Source organism: Rhipicephalus sanguineus, chromosome 8, assembly GCF_013339695.2.
Source record: "Rhipicephalus sanguineus isolate Rsan-2018 chromosome 8, BIME_Rsan_1.4, whole genome shotgun sequence".
NCBI classification, from domain to species: Eukaryota; Metazoa; Arthropoda; class Arachnida; order Ixodida; family Ixodidae; genus Rhipicephalus; species Rhipicephalus sanguineus.
The window spans coordinates 58,632,447-58,652,541 of NC_051183.1; the positions used below are offsets into that span (position 1 = coordinate 58,632,447).

The following is a 20,095-nucleotide window of genomic DNA, read 5'->3' on the forward strand; positions in this document are numbered from 1 at the left end:
CAGAATTTGGAAGTGTATCATCAGCTACACGTTTTCAACAAAAATACACCTGGGAGCAGTGGCTACCAACGTAGCCTCCCCCACCCCCCACCCCATTCTTCATTCCCCGTCGGCAAGTTCCGGCGAGCGGGGTACAGGGGGTGGGGGGTGGGGCGCCCATGCCTTTCATCCCGCAGCTAACGCTTCTGCTTGCTATTACGCAGAGAAAGTAGAGGAATGGGCACCTGGTCAGATACATCCTTTCTCTTTTATTGTGCAGGAATGCATGCTATTCATACCTATCTACACACGCCTCCAACCCTGAAACAAATCTGTGTTCCGCGCTTGTAGTATGCAAAAGCATTGCCTTTGAGATCTGTACAAAGGTGGCTAGACTACGTGTATTTTGCAGGGACTCAGTGATGACCGTCGCCTCGGGAGTTAGCAAAATTTTCTCTAATATGCCAAGAACAAAAAGTATAGTTTGAAAACTAAATACAATGAGTGATCAAATAGTGCAGACGCACCTAAACTTGTGTGCAAAGCCATAAATACATTTAATTTGCAATACGAAAACATCTTGTATGATAACACGACACTGCTGCCACCTATCTTTTCTTTTTAGTCGAGCCTGTTAGTCAGCAGTTGCAACAGGCCTCGTTGTACTACAGGTGCTTCCCGCGAGCACATGTGCTCTTCAGTGACATATTACCGTGTTGATAGATATTGTGTGCGTTTACTGTGTGCTTATCGTACTTCACATTCGTCTACTGGATATTTTGCGCGTTTCCGAACGTCCTCCCGCATTGATCAAGTGGGGGATGATGCATCGTCGTTCGTCGCCACTCAGAACAGCCTCATCGGACGCGCAGCTTTGTCTCCGCGCTCAAAAGTGCTTTCTTGCTTCGTTTATCGATTACCCACGTTAATCGCGTGATTCAGTATCGAGTGTACCTCCAAAGACAATCCACTTCCCAGTGTTGTGACAAGCGGCGACTGCGGTTGTACAGGAGCGGAAGCGTGAGCCTTTTGACGAGCGACTGTGAAGAATGCAAAGCCAGTGCCAAACTTCGGTAAGTTGAAGAAAGTCGCTGAACTAAGTAACTTGGTTATTCATTGCGTAAGGACTGTTGTGCAGGAACCGATAGCCCGGGCGGCGTGTTGGCACAGCGAGGATGAGAACGAGAGACCCGATAGACAGGTATGTTTGGTGCTTTGAGCGCACTTGCATTTACATCACCGTAAAAGCCGGTCGCCGATTGCGTTGATTACATGTTTGAAGGATGCGCGTTGCGGCTACGCGATCCTATCCTTCGATCATGCAAGCCTCGTGTCATTGCGCTGTTATTCCTTGGATGTTTACTGTACGAGATCATCGCTTGAGAGTATTTCTACAATCCCTTGTCGCCGTGAAGAAGTGTCTGCCTTTAAACATACGGGTCGTCCCTTAGCGTTTTCACGGTGGTGATATAAGAGAAGTTGACCAAACTCGGTAATAATGCGCAAACGTGTCCCAACACTGCGCACGTAGATAGAAAAACACACAGCCCTGTCACGCACACGCGATGATGGATATGTTTTTGTGGTTGCGTTCCCGAGTCCTTTTGTCGGAAATCCATGTAATTGCTCCGTGGTTAGGATTTCAACGTAGCTGCATCATAAATGTTTTAAGGGAGCTCACTTTAAGTAAAGGTATTTGAGTGAATTTCGTTATGTACTGGTACTAAGTGTACACTCCAACAACTGCGTGCTTAATTTAAAGAAGCACATGTTTATATGAAATAATGTTAGTAGAAAAATATGTCAGTTCGATTAAGTTAAGCTAACTCATGCCACTCTTTGGTGCAGTATTTGTGTTTGAGAAAAGTACGTGAACTTCTTTTCTGCCATTATATATTTTTTCTTTGCTGCTTGAAGCACACCAGTTTCTCTATCACGAATAATTTAGACTGTGCTCATGTAGTGAGAATGTTGCTTGATTGTGGGTTGGTTTAAGTCGTTGTATTTTCACGCTTTCTTTTTTACATCAGCATGGTACCGATATTGCCCTCGTACTTGTATGAGGACTCATAACCAAGGTGTAGTATTCAGTGATTTAGTATTTATTTAGCTTTGTAAAGTCAAGAATTAAAAGAAAGAGATCTAAATTCTTATATATTCATATGTTTCCAGAAGTTCTCAGAAAGTTGCAGAATGTTATTGGTTTTGTGAAGGGCTTACATAACTAAAAAAATCAGATAGCTCAAGTGAACAAGACAAACTAAATGTGAATTCGCTTTAGAGTACCAAAAATGTGTTTCCTAAATTGACGCAATACATATGTATGGCTCGTTCCCACCTTGCACCATGTGCTCATGTACCACGCAGTCTTTGCAAATGTTTTTGTCATGTGGATCACCCATATGCATGTTCTGGGTCGTGCTTATTACGTACATGTGTGAATGTTGGACATGCAGTGCCACTCTTTCGATAGTTGGAAGAAGTGGCTAGTCCACTAATACCTGTTCTGATTGTGCCCTGATCCCTTCATTCAAGGATCAACTTTTTTAATGTATCAATATACACTTGCCTGAAGACATGTTTGGTACTCGCTATCTGTGTGTGGTAGGGTTTGTTTTGTGTGAAAATAATCTTTTGTGGTATCTGTCATGTATGTATCAGCGATGACAGCTGTTCACGGCACCGACACAGAGGACATATTGCAGTGCAAGATAGGAGCGGTCTTCCTGCAAGCCCAGACAAGCCATATTGAGTGGTAGGAATCTCTTTTCATCACTACAATGGGACAGTTTTGGCACGTAGCACATCTCGAGATATAGCATATACTGGCCCTTAGCTTAGGTGTGGGAAACCTATCTCCTGCACTTTAGTGCAGTGCATATTATTTAGTTTGTATCCATTGAACATGGAACATGAAATAGTTTGTATTATTTAGTTTGTAATCCTTGAACATGGATTGACGCCAGACCCAACGTTTTGACACTTGAAGTTGTCTTCATAAAGGGAGCAACTGGTGCTTCTTGACATTGCTGTCTTGTCGAAGGCAAGTCTACTTGTTGAAAAGTTGGCTGAAGCGACATAACCTCTTTGAGGACTTCAAGCGTCCTCCATCTTCCACCGAACATCTGTTTTGTTTGGATTGCCATGAAACTGTGAGGGGAAATCTTACTTATAATGATGTTGTTATGTGTATTGTTGTGATGCTAGCTTTTACATTCAGAAGTTTCGAGGGCCATTGCAAAATAACATTGAGAAAGAAATGAAATCTGAAGCCACAATAGACAATGCGAGAAGTTTTGTAGCGCTGATATAGGTTTTCATGCTCCCCATTGGTTGCAGGTAGCATCTTGAAAAATCCTAAAATTTTGTCAGTTTTGTGTGTAAATCACAGAAATGAAAAAGAAGACTGTCATAATTATGGAACTCTGTTTGCTAACTATGAAAATACAAGTATTGCATTATTCAAGAAATCAGTGGATTTCTAGTGATTTTTTTTTTGCCATGTAGTTTGGAGCAGAGTGAGAAAACTTAAAAAAAATGTTATCAAGGGTTGACATCTGGCCTTCTTGGTAAGACATATCCTTAGGTTTAGCATAGAGACCTGTGAAGATGGCACAAGAAGGAGAAACATGCACAGGTGCTAAATTTCAACAATTACTTATTTGCACGTGGATCACACTTATGCATTAACAAAAAGAAAACAAAACTCAGGCATGGATAGGTACAGCTGCATCAAAGAAAAATAGTTCTTTCTTTGTTAAAGATAGTGATGGCACACTAACACAATCTCAGCTAACATTATTAATAGTTGCTGATTCAATGATCAATGTAGTAGTTTGTCAATGTGCCTATGCACAATGAAACTCTTATCAAAGTGTAAAGCAACCACATGTGCTCCAATGTGCAGCTGACCAGTCATCGCTGCCTTTCTTTACGTTGTTTCAGCGTTCCCTGAGCTTTTTTTTTTTGAGACACTACCTCATTTGCCCTACATAACGCTTACCACATGATAGGGGTATCTGGTAAACGGCACCTTCTTTGCAGGGCACGTAATGTGTCCTGTGATTCTTAATGCAGCCAGCCGTCCTGGTGAGTATCTGGGTTGCTGCTTTTGCTTAGCTTAGAATCATGATTTGAGGCCATGAGCACAATGCTGATGTTTACCCAAGCACCAACCGTTTTTATGTTGTCGGATATCCCTTGCAAATATAGCTTAGTGGCAAAAATTCGTCGTCCATCAAGATTAGTCTTTTTTTTTCTTGCCTGGCAAATGCAAGGTGGTTTTCTGAGTAGGGCTTCTGCAACCGGTACAAAGAGGGGCAGGATATCCTGCTGGCATCCGGTGAGTTCTTGCAATGAAGGCTCATCCAAAAGAAATGGGAACAGGATTTTTTAGTGCAATATACAAGCACAGGGGTTTTAAGATATGAGGATTACTACCTCTTTATAGATTACCACAAATCTGTCGAATCTGAAGCCACTAACATCGTAACACTTGCACGTGATTACTTACACCCAATGGTGCTTACTCTCGAGCATCGGGCGAGTATTGTACTATCAGGTTCTTGAATGTACGATTTAATATGCATAAAAACTGCATGCGCTAGTCATACGAACTGAGGGGAAACAAGCCATTCTTACCTTTTAGTTCCTCCCACTCAATAATGGTAAAAAGGTGCATTGTCTGACGCTGCCTCGATAACGCCTTAAAAAATCCTGTTCCCATTTCTTGTGGACGAGCCTGAATTATATCCTGCTTGTGGATGCAAGCAGGATATCCTGCTCCCCGTGCTGTACCGGTTGCAGAAGCCCACTCAGAAAACCACCTTACAGTTGCCAGGCCAAAACAACGCCGAATCTTGATCGCCGAAATATGTTTCCGCTATGCCACATCTGCACAGGATATCCGACAACATAAACGGTTGTTGCTGAGACAAACATCAGCGTTGTGATCCCGGCTTTAAATAAGCATACTAAACTATGCAAAAGCATCAACCCCGTTGCTCAAAGGAGGCTTGGCTGGAATACGAATTGCAGGACACGTTACATGCTTTGCAAAGAAGGCATCATTTATCAGATACCCCTATTATGGGGTAAGCATTATCTAGGGAAAATGGGCCATTGTCTCAAAGGAAGGCTCAGGGAACACTGCAACAATGTAAAAAGAGGCAGCAGTTGCTGGTTAGCCACACAGTGATAATACTGTACTGTACATTGGATTGATTATTGAATCAGCAATTATTCATTATCTTTGCCAAGATTGTGTTAGTGTGCCGTCACTATATTTAACAAAGAAAGAACTATTTTTCCTGGGTGCAGCTGTGCCTGCACATGCCTGAATTTTTCTTTCCTTAAAACTATAAATATGTACGGATCTGAGTCCAAATAAATTACTTGAAAGTTAGCACCTTTGTGTGTCCCTCCTCGTCCTGCCTTCACATGTCTCTGCGATAAACATTAATGTTTCAATATTATGTGTAACCACACGTTCTTGCATAGATGACGTCGTCTACAGGCACTGACAAAAGCAAAAGAAGGCAATGAAACATATATTCTACCGCTATGTTATGAAGTGATGCAACATTGATAATTGACTTTCATGCAAAGCTGTAGGGCACACTTTCACAGCGTATTCTATTGCTCTATTTTTCTATGTTGTGGGCCTTAATAGTCCCTGTTCTGACCTTACTGCTATGTACAGGTTTATGGTGTTTTTATAGGTTGTGGTGCAACCATGTTTTAAGCAATGTCGTGCAACATGGGAGTACCCATTTTCTTCTAACAAAGCATTGTTGTCAGATGATCGATAAGCCTGAGAGTTTGATAATCTGAATCGGAGATAGCCTTCATTAGAAGGCATCGGATACTCATATGTTTCATCACATTTTTTGGAACATTATCACCCCACAATCTATAAAGATACCAGGAATCTGTGCATATTGCACAGTTCACGACACAGGTTGAGGCCTACCACAGAAAGAGAAGTGTAATGCACTGTGTAATGGTGCCTTGAATAGCCTTGTTTGACAGGGAACATTAATTGTCGAGTGAATTCATGCTATTGTGGAAGGGTGTACGTTTTAGCAATACTTGTAACTGGGCATTTTGGTACATACTCAGGAGGGAACAGGAGCGCGAGCTAATACACGGACAGCGCTCCTCTCTTCTTTCTGTGTCGGTGTCTTAGCTCGTGATCCTCTTTCCTCCTGGGTGTTCGTTTGATTACTCCATTTTGCTGTTTGCACATGCACTGTAGATGATGTTATCTCTGTGCGAACACTTGGGTTCAGATGATATTTTAAGCGTCTGCGTGATTTCTAAAAAAAAAGTTAGTTGTGAGTTTAGCGCTGCTATGTGCTCTTTCCTTTAGTAGCTGTGATATCCTGTCAGGATGTTCAACAAGTACCGATGCACTCCAATGTGGATTCTGCTGTTTTTCTAAAAGACAAGTGATCAATTTCATAACTATGCAATATTTGCTAGCTAACATTCATAGAACTTTTGTCGCCTCTTCAAGGTACATAATGAATGTACCTTTAGCTATCGAATAATATCGAGTCACCAGGGGTAATAATACAAAAATGCTTTGGCTTGCTTTCTCTAATGCCTTGTTTTCAAAATATTTGTAGAAATGACCCATAGCTTGTTACAGCATGCATATCGGTAAAATATATGTAGGTTCTTACAGAACCCACCATTTCATGATTCTTTTCACTAGAATTTAGCATTTCTCTAGCTGTATCACCAAGACTCAGCTCCACATTCCACTTGCCTATTGCTCAGATTCACCTTGCACAAGCTGAGCATGAGCTACAAATTGTTCTGTGATAGTTTTGTTTAAAACAAAGGAGGTGGAATAGGCTCACTGATGCATGCAGCAGTAGAAGTTAAACCAAAAATCAACAGCCTGCCCCCAAGGAAACAAGACAAGGAAGATTCCACGAAGACAAGACTGAAGAGCTACCACTTTCAAGATTCAGCACCGAAGATTAAACTCATACACATGTTAGCAGCAAGAAATCAATGTAACATGAACAGTAGTTTTTTTTTTTGTCCGCTACTCTGGGTTGGGGTCCCGTTCTCCTTCCCCTCCAAAATTTAACTTGGCTCTGCCCTGTTCATTTTTCTTTTCTCATTGGCATTGCCTGCTATATTATTATGGTGCAGGCCAGAGGTTTTATTCTTTTTTTTTCTTTTTCATACCTCACAATAAAGAAAGTCATGCATGGAGTACCATTTGAGTAGCGAAAGGACGTTATTATGAAATGTTACATCAAAGAAGCTAACAGAGCTAATTGGTCTGTCTATAATAGCTGGCCAATCTACGAAACCACAGCCCTCTGAAGTGATGTATAGTGGTTTGTTTTTTTATGTTTTTGATCAAAGCAGCATGAAGCCAAGGCTATGTAGTTGGACATTGATACAGATGGATTATTCAGTTAAAATGGTAACAATTATACCACTGTTTTGGAAAAAAAGGCATCAATCATAAATTGCAAGATCTGTTCACATGCTGCCCTAAGCTGTATGCTTCAGTGCCAAACTAATATTAACACTTTCACTTGCAGGTTTCAAATACAGCAACTGTACCACCACGACAGTGCAGCACAAGAGACCCTATCGTCAGTGCTGAGCCAGAAATTAAATAGAAAAGCGCTTTCTCCTGAAATCTTTCGTCTGGTCTTATTTCGTTTGTTTGTGATTGTAAAAGAGCGCTTTCATAGGAAATACAAAATTTAACTAACTAGCCCCATTTATTGTCCTATTGAAACTAAATAGCTTGACAATTTAACGCTCGTTTACAAATGCATGTATCATAGACATGCAAGATTATTGATTGGCTTCGAAAGACTGTTACGTGTAAAGAACAATGGTGATCTAGTCATTGCTCGAAATGGTCTGCTGGCATTTATGTGACAATCCTCTAAAGCATGCACACTTTCGTATTATTAACCACAAAAATATTTATTGACCTGTGTGCAGCAAACATGCTGTTGCTGGCATAAGGCCTAAGTCTGCAATATGGTGTTTAATGTCAACCTAATGCATATGTTCAGTTGCGTTTCACTAGACAACGGCCATTAGAAACTCACACGTCAGTACTCCATATACTAACGCTAGACAATCGTCATCAGAAACTCTAACGTCATGACTCTATAGACTAACGGTGGCCAATTACTATTAGACTCGCATTAGGTGTGCATTAGAAAGCGCATTAGACTGGCATTAGACAGTGTAATGATTATGATGTCTAAAGACATTAGTCTGTTTATTAATACTCATTAAATTTTTTCATAAGGGCAGAACGAGCTCGCTCACGGTCACCGTGGGAGGAACTTATTAAAACTCCCATTAGGGAAACGCATCTCGCTATTGCTGCCTGAGCCGAAAAGGTCGCTGCCCACGTTGAGCCACTCTGAGGACCGCGCCATGTACAGTCGCCCATTTTTTTAACCTGAACACGCGAGCGTCGACGGCCGAGTTGATAAGCGCCGTACAACGGAGCGCAGTGGCGAAATGAACGAGAATACGCGCATGCGCGCTATGAGCAGTCGTGGGCAACTGCCGTCTGCTAGGCTTTTCCGCAGACGGCAGCTGTCCAAGATTGTTCATTGCGCGCATGCGCGTATTCTCGTTCATTTCGCCGCTGCACTCCGTTGTACGGCGCTTATCAACTTGGCGGTCGATGCTCCCGCGTTCAGGTTAAAAAAATGGGCGACTATACGTAAATAAAGTTGATTCCTACTCCTCTGGATCGGCCCACATACGAGGTTTACCAGTTCTGAATACTCTCCTACCATCCTTTGTAGTGAAGTTGGACGCCCGTTCTGCCTCGTCTCGCATGACTATCGCGCGCTATCAACTGATTTTACTTTGTTTTGTGTGTTTTCGAGTGCGCAAGCGGTGATAACAGCGTGTAGTAGAAAAGCGCGAAATCTTGATAGGCTCAACCTTCAGTTCTGACATTGTCCTCGTGTTTTATCGAGAAATAAGTGGAGAGGAGGAGATAGTGTTTATAGAAAGGGTATCGAAGCCGAGAAAAATTCGCTCTCTCGTCCTTGAACTTGGTGTGATTTAGGGGCCCTTTATAAGGACGCTAAAACGAAAAAAGATTTCTTCGCAGTTTTGATTTGGTCAAGACGAATCAGATCTACGTTTTTCGTTTGCTGCAGCGTATTGAAACTAATAATTCACACACTCCAAGCGATCGTATGTCTAATGACACATACTATTTTAGGAAACAAATACGCCAGCTCCCTAAGATCCGTACTATGAGAAGCAGAAATTAAATTTTCAAGTAGTTGCGCTTATTATTAAAATCTCAACAAATGTTCATTGGGATGTTTCACTCAAATTGTTTCACAATGAACTAAAGAGTATTTAATTGATTACCGTCTGTGTTTTCTATAACCTTGTTTTCATTATTGTAAGCTTATAACCTGCTTTATGTAGTACCTGCAAGTGCGGCTGATTTTGTATTTGTAATGTTATGTTTTCTAATGTGTTTTCTGATGTCAAACTGTACAAGGGAGCCGAGGCCTTCGTCAGATTTTTCACCCTTGAGCCACAGTTTCCTGCTTTGCATGCAAACGAAATGAACTTCACTGCACTTATCCTATCAGCAAATTACTCTTTCACGATACCACAAACACCACGCCTGCTGAGAGAACACGCTTGGTAAGCGAGCAAACGCGCAGAAAGAAAGTATGGGTGGCCACGACACCTTGAAGTTCCCGCACCAGTCGCCGTGACGTCACAGATTTTGACAGCGTCTACTAGGGCATACGTAGTTGACGACCAGTAAAAATGCAGTAAATTGTCTTCTGAGGAAGCCACAGACTTAAAATACCAAGTTTCAAGAACCTTCGTTGAGCCAATGTGGCCAAAATACGACATAAAATACTTCGAAATTCGTGACGTCCCCATCCAATGTTTCGACGGGAAATTTTAAAGTGAAGCTTATGACAGTACTGTTTTCATCTATTATACACCTATTGTGGTGAAATAACGACAGTAGAGCTTTCGGACTATAATCTACCAGCATAAACTAATTTATTGTTTAACTTTAGTGTCCCTCTAAGGTCAACGCCTTAGATTCCTCAGAAAACACGAAAATTGACTGTCGGCGTCATCACGAGTGAAGCAAAAAAAAATCATCATACGATGACGACACTATATGACGCCATCGTGACGTCACTGTGACGTCCAATAACGTGGCGTTGCATGATGACGTCCTCACTCGAAATCATCGTTAGGTCTAACGTGGGCCGATCCCGGAGGCACTACAAAACCACGTGACGTGCAGAAAGCTCGCAATGCCTATTTCGGAGGAATTGCAGAACCACGTAAGGTGAAAGAGTTTTGGGGAGCACCAATACAATCGAATGAGAAGAAGAAAGTGGCTTTCGCCTTCGAGTCATCTCAGGCTAGTGCATTAGGAACCGTGTAAATTTTCTTATTAGCTATTTCCTAACATCGGTCGTGATTTCTAACAAGCTATATTATGGTTCGTGAATTTACGCAATGTCCCCACAGGCGTCCAAGTGCGGCATTGCGTGAGGGAGGTTACAGAAGGTCTACAAAGCGAAAAGAAACTAGTGTTACATCATACACATGTTCACCAGTATGAAGTTGAATGTTACAGAGTAGTTAGTAAGCGATAAAGGTCGCATATCGTTTACAGAATCCCGGCTGCAGTAAAATATTACGTAAATGGACAGGTAGGTCAATTCAAGACACCTTCACGGTAACACATTTACGTTATCAAAGGAGCGCGTACATGATGTCTTACAATAATCAGAATAATAATTTTACAAGTGAACTCATCGCTTGCAGAACCATCCGTTGAAGCTTCGTGAAAAAAGGAAATGTGGGGCCTGGTGACATCTTCTACGTCAACTACTAACAACTGTGCTTCAATAAATGAGGAAAATGGCGCCAAGGGAGACGATTCACAAACGAATAAGCACACAAGACAGCGCTTGTTTTGTGTGTTTCTTCGCTTGTGAATCGTCTTTCTTAGCACTGTTTTGACAAATGACAATATGTGTAACTCAATATAGTCGGTCACAGCCTAAGAAAAAAATGTGCCTCCGCCCACGGAACCGCGGAGGGCCTGCCGTCGACCTGCGAAAAGGCAGTCGTGCTAGCCGGTTCCGCTCGAACCGCAAGTACTTGTTCTGGGCTAATATTTATACTACGCATATTAAGACTCAAAGGTTCGTCGTTACTGTTTGAAGCAATAAAGGACTCAAAAGCCAAATACAATAGTTTTTTAACATTTCAAGTAGACGCGCGAATCCAGTTCAGAATGCCGTCACGATCAACAATTCGAACGCGGCAGTGCTACGAGCCGCGGGAGCCACAAAATTTCAAGAAACAATCCTTTCTCCTCTCCGTGCCTTTCGGCATTCCTCAACCCCTCAGCGTTCGTCGTGACGTCAACGTGTCGTCTGCTTGTTATCTACAACACCTATTATGGCTGCTCGCTTGTACGCACGCTCGCCCCTCTTCCTCCTCGCACGGTGAGGAGGAGCACTCAGCCAGGAGGAAAGACGAGCCGACGAACGGAGCGTAGCGAAGGAAAGAGCGAAACGTGCGAGGGCGTCTTTTGTATCATCAAACGCGTGTAACTCCGCTATTACCGCACCGTTTCGAAAAATTCTCACGGCTACTTGCTCGCAGCAGAGTCGTGTAGCAACACCACAACTAAATTTCGACGTCTGGGTGCCTTGGGGGCCCTTTAAGCTGGAATGAATCCGCGACGGTTACCAGGATGTTCGTGTTTGCTACCTAAAACCAGCGAGACAAACGTGTTCCCGTATGGGAAATTCAACTATCTGAGTACTGAAGAGTGCATGATGTCACGAAAATGACTAAGCACTATTGGATACAGCATTTATGCAAATTCTCCGTGGGAGGCACAGCGACTGCTCTTGGCGGAGCTGCCATTTTTTTCTGAGGCTATAGCCGACTATAGGCCAATGAACCATACTTTTGCTTGAATAAGTGCCTCACTGGGGGACGTTCGGACGCGTCCTATAGTAATGCATGGGCACGTTCCCTAATATGCAAAAACTCACAGGGTTCCTTAAGCATTCACCTAAAACGACTCAACGGCGAAAGCCATCTTCACCTATTCTTTCTCAGTCGATGTATTGATCCTCCCATGCCTCTTTGCGACAGCTTTAATTCAGGCACGTAACGTGGTTTTGCACTGCCTCCAGTATCGGAGAGATTGCAAGCTTTCTGCACCTCACCTGGTTATGCACAGCCTCCGTGATCGGCATACTTTTGACCAAGCGACGATGTCGCGCAATGACGTCATTATGTGACGTCATGGTGACGTTACAATATACGACATTCTGTGGCGTCATGATGATGTCGTACGGTGACGTCAACACGTGATGATCGTGTCGACGCCGCCGACGGTAAACTATCGCGTTTGATGAGGCATCTAAGGCTTTCGCCTTAATAGTGATGAAACCCTCGTCTCACCAGAATTGGGTATTCTCCGCTCTCACTGTCATCGCCGTCGTACCCAGTGCGATCCCGCAACGCAGCAGCCGTGCGTGCTCTCGCCTGTGCTGGCGCCATCAACCAAAAGTAGAACAGCACCGAGTCGACAATGGCCAGGAGAATGATGACGATGCAGCCCACGAGCACGATGGTGCGCTTGCCTTCCTTGTTTTGGACTTGGGTGATGGGTCCAATGCTGGACATGGCCGTGCTAGCCATCTGAGCACAGTGGATTTGAGGATTAGAATGTGAAATGTTATACAAGAACCATAGGCGTGCGCAGGGTTCCCCATTTCAGGGGAGGGGGGCGAAGGTTCGTCGCAGCGCCCCTCCCCTCCCAATTATGTCAATGTATGGCGCTAGCATTGCGCCCCCCCCCCAAGTCGCAGCGCCCCCTCCCCTATTATGTCAACGTGTGGGGCTGACTTTGCGCCCCCCCCCCCTCTTAGGTGAAAGGGGGGCGGCCGCCCCCCTGCCCCTCTCCCCGTGCGCACGCCTATGACAAGAACAGAAATTCAACGCGTTCACTGCCTGGCCTGTTGGTGTACCACTGTGAAATTATAATTCACGACGCAACAGTAGACACGGACGAACACTAGACTGAAACAACGCGAGCGCGAATTCACAAATGGTTTATTATAAACAAGAACGACACTTAAATACATCATCGTCGCAACCACACCTGGGGTAACCAAACACATATGTCACTCAGGCCTCTATCTATTTATCGGACAAAGAATTTGCCGCCTTGCGCAGCACGTGTCGCTAAGGCTTCTGACACTGCTTTTTGTTATTCATATATTAAAATGTGCATTTGATAGCGGATCATGGCGCTTCCATATGGCCCGTGTTTAGTTGCCACCAGGTGTGCTTGCGACGATTATGTGTTTAAGTGTTGTTCCTGTTTCTAATAAAGCAGTTGTGAATTTGCGCTCGTGTTCTTTCGGTCTCCTCTTCGTCCGTGACTAGTCTTGCGCAGTGAACGATCGATGAGTACCAACTCGCCCAGTTCTTTTGCTGCAAACTGTCAGCTCGCTGAGCGACACAAAGCACAGAACAGGAAGAAACGTTGCGGACCGGACAGGCGCTCACTTACAACTGAAGTTTATTGAAAAGATTTCAAGAAAGCGGAGTGGGCGCGCATGCGTCGTCACAAATTAAGCTCATATGTCACACCGTGAGACGTTTCCGATGTGCTATCGCCTCGCCAAATAGCACCAAATAGCAAGGCAGCGGTCGATGACCCGTCGCTCTCCATCACGCCACGCCGAGCTCGTTGGCTGGTCGACCATATATCCGCGTTGCTCGTACACGTGAAGTCATTCGTGCGCGAGGAAATCGCACGCCAGTTCTCTCTGCTGGACTTTGCTCACCCTCAGTACATTGAACAGCCGTCAACCACTGTTCTCCCTCCGCTCCGTCGAGCGATTGAGCAGGAAATCGCGGAGGTCATGCCCGAGTACCACAAGCACCATCCGGCTCCTGCACCACTGAGTTACACTCAAGTTGTCGCAAGGACACCCCCAGCAATCACTGCGGCTGCCCCCCTCCCCCCCACAGTTATGCGGAAACATAACTGCACACCCGCCAACTAGCCCAAATTTGCGCGTTGAATATGCGGAAGCCGCCGCTAGACCTCAGTCCTTCGAAGCGAATGTGCAGGCTACCTACGCCGACGTCATTCATAGGCAACGACGGCAGCCCACCGTGCAGTCATATCAGTTGCCACCCCGTCAATCACGTCCTGCGACATGACCGGGCCCTGCCCCAGTGAACCGATGACGCACATCTGGCTACCGCCCCCGGTTTCTTTTCCCGCACTATAGAATTATGGAATTCCATGCCTGGCCGCATTCGTTCAGTCCCCCTGACTGATTAGGTGTATTGTCTTGTTGAAAATCATTATGTGTAACAAAATCTTAATTCCTTTATTGTTGCAAATTGTTTTTGTTGTTACTTTTCGTGTATCTCTTGTCTGTTGCGACCTGTTCTGCACTGTATAACCCCACTCCTGCAATAGCCCTTTCACAGGGCTGCAGTAGGTAAAAATAAATAAAACAAAGATAAATTACGCCGGACACGTGGCGCGTTATTGCAATCGCGTACAGCCGCCTAGAGTCGCGTCGCCCGCCACCAGCCAGTCGAACCGCCCATATTACGACTCACTAGAAGGCGCTGGAGAGGGAGACCTATTACGATGTTCCCCGGCTTCACTACAATCACCCGGGTACGAAAAGGGAGCCCCCCGGTGAATCAAAGATGGACGTGGCGGGTGGCCTCTCCAGGGAGCAAAGGAATGCTGCACGTTGGAGTTGCAAGACAACGTAATTCTAACAGATTTTCAGGACGCTCACTCATCTATTCAACCATTGTTATCGATATACGTATGCATGCAGAGCTGTCAAATTGCGCTCGCATCTCGAGATATGCAAATGGTCAAGCTACCGCCGTCCCGTGCGCAGCGAATGGGCAAGAGTATAGAATCTGCTGCGAGCAAACTGTGCACAACAAATAGTAACAGTAAAGCATACAGGGAGCGTACTCCCCACAACAATATTGAGTGACATTGTCGACAGTTAGGCCAGCTGGTAAATGACTGAAGACGAAAACTAGCAAAGAAAACAACGGAACAATTCAGATAGCACGGGTTTGTCCTGTCGCCTTCTATACCTCCTACATCCCGGTGTTTACTGGTTTTTATCTTCAATAATTGTTGAGTGCAGGTAAAGGACGCTACGTTGTGCTCCCTTACGCGCTGAAGAATTAGTCGCAATTTCCTCATCTGGATCTCTCCTATTACTTGGTGTGGGCGTCACAAAAAGCTACCAGAAACCGATAAATTATCAGTAAGGTCCGAAAATCAAGTTCCAGGAGTATGCCCCAAGCTCCACAAATTAGCACAAAACAGAGGGAGGGTGCTTGCTTGGGCCACTTGATATCTATTCATTGTTACGTTATTCCCCACCGCTTAGAAGACGAAGACTGAGCCACACGTGTTTGTGTTTCAGTCTTAGTCTTCCAAGCGGTGGGCAATGACGTAACAATGAAGGAGGAGGGATGTGGGACGATTCAGTTGTGGTGTTGAACACCTGCGGCTAAAAATGCAATGCGTAAGTCAAGCCTGAAATTGTCGTCTTATAGCCACCTCATTCCTGGGAAGCTGTTCCTAATTTGGATCAAGATTCAGCTCTCAGCTATCCTATCCACGATAAAATTATTTACCCACCGCTACCTTCCAGATGTCACTCGCCAAACACATTAACAACTTCGTACGCATCACCCAGTCCATCCGCTCGTCGACAAAGTTGAAATAAGCACCATTGCAGCTAGCTACACTGCCGCAGCCCATGAGCAGAAAGTCAAGCATCATTTATTCAGATCACTGCGAACCAAGAACATTCTTTGAGGCAACAGTGCTGAAAAATGCCGTGCTATGAAAGCATCTTGAACTCACCTGCCCTGTCGTGTAAGCCTCGGCCATTCTGCTGAATCACTTCACTGCACAGAAGGTGAATTCGGTTGGTTGAGGAAGCTTGCTTGTGCTTGATTGCTTGCGTCTGCCCGATTCTTGCGGCAGCCGAAGAACTAGACTTCTCTTCTTCTTCTTCTTTCGCGCAGCTTTTTACGGCCAAAGCCGCTACGAGATCACAACAACAACCGATTTCCGTGGCGTAGTTGTCCGCCGCCGCCGGTGTTCGTAACCGCTGTCACGCGAAATGAAAAAAGAACTGTCCAGTATCGGATGAAATTTGAACCCGGGCCTCTGCATGGCAGTCGAGCCTTCTATCACAGAGCCCCACCGCTGCTTGAAACTCCTTCGCAAAAGGACCCTATACAGGAGACGTGTCGGGCAAGGATGAGCGTTAACATATGTATTACAGCCTGGTGGAAAAGTAAAATAACATCCAGGCGTAACACGGTCCGAATTGCGTACTAGTGGGCCGTTTAAAGTTGCCAACGCATTACAAAAGGCTCAGCCATAATTCTTTATAGTAATCAGCCACAGCTTCAAGAACGTGCACATAATGCCTTACAGATGTGGCGGGTACCTCGCTTCTGCGCAGAATGACGATTAATGGCGTAATGGGTGCTTCTCTACTTCACATAAAGTATGATAATATATGGCGTAGTGGGCATCTTTCAAATGTACTTGTCAAAACTTGGAGGACGCTTGAGCCTCGCCTTCAAGAACAGAAACGCGATAGCGTAATCGGACCCCGTGTGCATCGCCTTCTCAACTGCTAGCCTAGCTTCAGTTCTCAATGCATGCCTCAACCATGCCGTGCGCTCAACATCGGCCGTTTCAAATGATCCCAGAATGCCTACTGCTTGTATAGTTGTTAAGTGCCCACTGCGCCATAACAGAAACGCTCAAAGTGCCAAAGGTTCGCTAAGAAACGCTTCGCATTTAATTACCAGTTTTCGGTGGGGGTCATAGGCGTGCGCAGGGGGGAGGGGCAAGGGGGCGAGAAGGGGGGGCGCAAAATCAGCCCTATACATTGTAGGGGGGGGGGGCGAGAAGAGGGGCGCAAAGGCAGCCGCATACATTGACATAATAGGGAAGGGCCCCGCCACGGTGGTCTAGTGGTTATGGCGCTCGACTGCTGACCCGAAGGTCGCGGGATCGAATCCCGGCCGCGGCGGCTGCATTTTCGATGGAGGCGAAAATGTTTGAGGCCCGTGTACTTAGATTTAGGTGCACGTTAAAGAACCCCAGGTGGTCGAAATTTCCGGAGCCCTCCACTACGGCGTCTCTCATAATCATATCTTGGTTTTGGGACGTTAAACCCCAGGTATAATTATTATTATAGGGAGGGGGGCGCTGCGACGAACTTTTGCCCCCCCTGAAGGGGAACCCTGCGCACGCTTATGGTGGGGGTTCAAGCATACTTCATGTATGTTCGTCCATGCTTTTGTATGTGTGCGTGTATACATACAGATGCAAAATTTTAAAAACATTCTGGGGGGTGGGGGGAGGGGTTTCAACCCCCCCCCGTTACGCCAGTCATTTGCATAGAAAGGGAAAAAAAAACCATGCGAATACAGGGCTCATTTGCATGTCGGGCGCGCCGAACGGCTGCGTTCTAACTTTTTCGCCGATCAGCATCGTACGACATCCATGGAAAATGATAAAATTGCGCCTTCGGCAGTTTCCCGACCGTGTTCTTGTAGTTATGACAAGCAAACTCGCAAGAGCAGATAGAAATCGACTTTTTGCCACGCACATATGCTTGCTGCTAGGGGCCATTGCTAACATGTTGCGGCGAAGCGCGGCTGTGCGTAAGGAACAGGGACGTTTTGCCAGTAGCCGCCGCAGTCACCACCGGCTCCTGCACCACTGAGTTACGCTCAAATTGTCGCAAGGACACCCCCAGCAATCACTGCGGCTGCCCCCCCACAGTTATGCGGAAACATAACTCCACGCCCACCAATTAGCCCAAATTTCCGCGTTGAATATGCGGAAGCCGCCGCTAGACCTCGGTCCTTCGAAGCGAATGTGCGGGCTAGCTACGCCGACATCATTCATAGGCAACGACGGCAGCCCACCGCGCAGTCATATCAGTTGCCACCCCGTCAATCACGTCCTGCGACATGACCGGGCCCTGCCCCAGTGAACCGATGGCGCACATCTGGCTACCGCCCCCGGTTTCTTTCCCCGCACTATAGAATTATGGAATTCCATGCCTGGCCGCATTCGTTCAGTCCCCCTGAATGATTACGTGTCTTGTCTTGTTGAAAATCATTATGTGTAACAAAATCTTAATTCCTTTATGGTTGCAAATTGTTTTTGTTGTTACTTTTCGTGTATCTCTTGTCTGTTGCGACCTGTTCTGCACTGCATAACCCCACTCCTGCAATAGCCCTTTCACAGGGCTGCAGTAGGTAAAAATAAATAAAACAAAAATAAATTACGCCGGACACGTGGCGCGTTATTGCAATAGCGTACAGCCGCCTAGAGTCGCGTCGCCCGCCACCAGCCAGTCGAACCGCCCATATTACGACTCACTAGAAGGCGCTGGAGAGGGAGACCTATTACGATGTTCCCCGGCTTCACTACAATCACCCGGGTACGAAAAGGGAGCCCCCCGGTGAATCAAAGATGGACGTGGCGGGTGGCCTCTCCAGGGAGCAAAGGAATGCTGCACGTTGGAGTTGCAAGAGAACGTAATTCTAACAGATTTTCAGGGCGCTTATTCATCTATTCAACCAATGTTATCGATATACGTATGCATGCAGAGCTGTCAAATTGCGCTCGCATCTCGAGATATGCAAATGGTCAAGCTACCGCCGTCCCGTGCGCGGCGAATGGGCAAAAGTATAGAATCTGCTGCGAGCAAACTGTGCACAACAAATAGTAACAGTAAAGCATACAGGGAGCGTACTCCCCACAACAATATTGAGTGACATTGTCGACAGTTAGGCCAGCTGGTAAATGACTGAAGACGAAAACTAGCAAAGAAAACAACAGAACGACTCAGATAGCACGGGTTTGTCCTATCGCCTTTTCCTACATCCCATTGTTTACTGGTTTTTATCTTCAATAATTATTGAGTGCAGGTAAGGGATGCTACGTTGTGCTCCCTTATGCGCTGAAGTATTAGGCGCAATTTCGTCATCTAAATCTCTACTAGTACTTGGTGCGGGCGTCACAAAACGCTACCAGAAACCGATAAATTATCAGTAAGGTCCGAAAATCAAGTTCGAGGAGTATGCCCCAAGCTCCCCAAATTAGCACAAAACAGAGGGAGGGTGCTTGCTTGGGCCACTTGATATCTATTCGTTGTTATGTTATTCCCCACCGCTTAGAACACGAAGACTGAGCCACACGTGTCCGTGTGGTTTAGTCTTAGTCTTCCAAGCGGTGCGCAATGACGTAACAATGAAGGAGGAGGGATGTGGGACGATTCAGTTGTGGTGTTGAACACCTGCGGCTAAAAATGCAATGTGTAAGTCAAGCCTGAAATTGTCGTCTTATAGCCACCTTATTCCTGGGAAGCTGTTCCTAATTTCGATCAAGATTCAGCTCTCAGCTATCCTATCCACGATAAAATTATTTTCCCCACCGCTACCTTCCAGATGTCACTCGCCAAACACATTAACAACTTCGTACGCATCACCCAGTCCATCCGCTCGTCGACAAAATTAAAATAAGCACCATTGCAACTAGCTACACTGCCGCATCCCGTGAGCAGAAAGTCAAGCATCATTTATTCAGATTACTGCGAACGAAGAGCATTCTTTGAGGCAACAGTGCTGAAAAAATCCCGTGCTATGAGAGCATCTTGAACTCACCTGCCCTGTCGTGTAAGCCTCGCCCATTCTGCTGAATCACTTCACTGCACAGAAGGTGAATTCGGTTGGTTGAGGAAGCTTGCTTGTGCTTGATTGCTTGCGTCTGCCCGATTCTTGCGGCAGCCGAAGAACTACAGGTTTTCCCGCTCAATTTAATCCAAGCGCCAGCCAAATTAATCTAGGCGCCAGTCAATTTAATCCAGCCGCCACTCAAATTAATCCAGGTGCCATTCATTTTAATCCAAGTGCCACTGAAATTAATCCAACCGCCAGCCGATTTAATCCAGAGGCCAGCGAATTTAAT

The 20,095-nt window shown here is 45.5% G+C and overlaps 1 long non-coding RNA gene across 1 annotated transcript; it reads left to right on the forward strand.

Annotated features, from left to right (window-relative positions):
• Window positions 1-758: 758 nt before the first annotated feature.
• Window positions 759-8,229, forward strand: LOC119401976 (uncharacterized). The gene is made up of 4 exons (XR_005185588.2): window positions 759-1,052; window positions 1,118-1,180; window positions 2,641-2,734; window positions 7,548-8,229. It is a non-coding gene; the product is annotated as an uncharacterized LOC119401976 (long non-coding RNA).
• The last annotated feature ends 11,866 nt before the right edge of the window (window positions 8,230-20,095 follow it).